Source organism: Arachis ipaensis, chromosome B05 (assembly GCF_000816755.2).
Source record: "Arachis ipaensis cultivar K30076 chromosome B05, Araip1.1, whole genome shotgun sequence".
Taxonomy (NCBI): Eukaryota; Viridiplantae; Streptophyta; class Magnoliopsida; order Fabales; family Fabaceae; genus Arachis; species Arachis ipaensis.
This window is the reverse complement of record NC_029789.2, coordinates 21407091-21409745: the sequence shown is the minus strand read 5'-3', so window position 1 is coordinate 21409745 and position 2655 is coordinate 21407091.

Here is a 2655-nt window from a genome sequence, read left to right as displayed (position 1 = left end):
AATAACTAGATGAGTAGATGGCATGCGGTATGAAATAAATATTGTGCAACAAAAAATGTTTGGAAAAATAAAAAAGCTATTTGTAAAAATGTTAAATGATCAGTACTTTTAGGCTAAAAAATTTAGATACAGAAGTGGTGTGGAGTGGATCATCTCCAGTGAAAAAAATGAATGGTGTCTAATGTACCTTTTATTGTTCTCTCTCTTATTGTTGAGTGATGATCCATATCAACAAACCTCGGCTTCAGCAGCTTTGACCGAGCACCGCTAAACGGAAAATCTTCGGATCTCACTAACAAACCAAGATTCTCGACTCAACAAACCATATCAGAGTAATCCAAAAAATTCGATTAATAGCTCAGCGCAACGGCTAGAAGCCAAGATTCTTTCGCCTATATAAACTGACCATTCGACCCTCTTCAGGGTACGATTTTTCTTCTCACCAACACAGAGGAAATTCCACACAATAACAATTTGTTACTGTTTTTGATAATTTATTCTCTCATAAGAAAAACCACTAATTTGAGCGTCGGAGTCTCTTTTCCAGGTTCCATGCCAAGCCTGTTCAAGTTCCGAGGACCACCTTCCGAGTTAGAAGAGATCCGTGGAGGAAGTGCGTGTCCGAGCTGTAATTCGGAAGAAGTATCCATAAACGGAATTTGGCGCCCACCGTGGGGTCTTGAGTAACTAACCCCACCTTTCTCTACCCTACTCCTGTTTCGTTTTGCAGGCTCACCAATCTCCGCAAATGGTAGACAACGGAATTCAACAACCCTCACAAGCTGAACTATTGGCCATGATTGCGGAACTTCAAACTGAGGTTCGAAAAATAGCTGAGCAATCGTCCAAGAATCCAGGAGGGAATAGCTCTCATGCTCAAGAAGCATACCGCTAGAGGTTACTCCGCCAAAGGAAAAGATCACACTTGATAACCCTTTCTCGGAAGGTGTCATGAGTGTTCAGATGCCAAAGAATTCCGTGCTCCCTACCGGGCTCAAACCATACGAGGGATTCGGTGACCCCCACGTACACATAAAAAAGTTTCAATCCATGATGTTCTTTAACGGTGCTTCTGACCCTGTACTCTGTCGATCTTTTCCAACTTATTTAGATGGTGCTGCTTTACTTTGGTTTTCTAAGATTCCCGCAGGTTCCATCTCTTGCTTCGAGGATTTGGCAAGGTCCTTTATTGACTATTTCGCAGCTTCAAGGATATATGTCCACGGGCCAGATTACCTTAGCACCATTAAGCAGGGACCACATGAAAGTTTGAAGGATTATATGACCAGGTTTGCCAAGGAAACCATGGAAATACCCGACCTCGACCCCAAGGTACACCTCCACGCATTGAAGAGCGGCCTGAGACTAGGCAAATTCCAGGAGACAATCGCTGTAACCTAACCCAAGACCTTAGAGGAATTCCACGAAAAGACGGCTGGACAAATGGAAATCGAAGAGCTTAGAGAAGCTCGGCGAGCGGAAAAACAACAACCTCGGTGAGAAGACGAAAAACACCCCAAGACGCTGAACCAAAAGGATAATAAGAAGTAATTCAAACTAACGCCGAAATATGATTCCTATACCCAGTTCAACACCAGGAGAGAAGACATCATCAAGGAGATATTGAATGCAAAGATCATCAAGCCACCCAGCAGAGCGGGCTCATATCAAGACCAGAGATACGTCGACAAATCAAAACAATGTGCCTTCCATAAAAAATTCGGCCACACAACCGACGAATGCGTGATCGCTAAAGATCTCCTGGAGAGGTTGGCCAGATAAGGTCACCTGGACAAGTATATAGGCGGCCGAATGCAACAAACCCGACAGAACACCGCCGACCTTCAACCAGAACAAAATCCAAATACTAGGGAAAAAGCCAAGCCTCAATCACCACCAACAAAGGGGAGTCATAAACTGCATCTCAGGAGGATTTGCAAGAGGCAAACATACAAGCTCAGTAAGGAAACGAAGTTATAGAACCATGTTAATGGTCCAGACGACGAAGGAAGCAACCACATAGCCACCAGCCATACCTACCATCACATTCGAACAATCCGATTACCAAGCAACAACTACTAACCTCAACGATCCGGTGGTGGTATCAATCCAAGCAGGAGACCTCCTCGTCAGAAAAAGTACTACTTGATCCTGGTAGCAGCGCAGATGTTCTCTTTCACTCCACTTTTCAAAAGATGAAACTCAGTGCAAATGTAATGCAACCATACTCAGGAGAATTGGTCGGCTTTTTAGGAGAACGCGTTTCCATCCTAGGAAGCGTATGGTTGAAAATAACAATGGGGGGAGCACCCACTATGCAAAACAAGAGATGTGCAATTCCTAGTAGTCGACTGCCCCAGCCCATACAATATAATTCTGGGTAGACCGTCTTTAAATTCCTTTTGTGCTATAGTATCTACTGTTCACCTTTATGTCAAATTTCAGGTATCTAACAACAGAACAGCAACATTATACTCCAACCAAATAGAAGCTCGACGATGTTATAACGAGAGCTTAACGAACAAATCAGAAAGCAACTCAGAGCCAAGCTTCCGAAAGAGTCCTACCATGTATCAAATATCTCAGGAACGGCCGACTTAGACCCCCGAGAAGACCTACAAAATAGGCCCTCACCCACAGATGACCTGGAGAAGG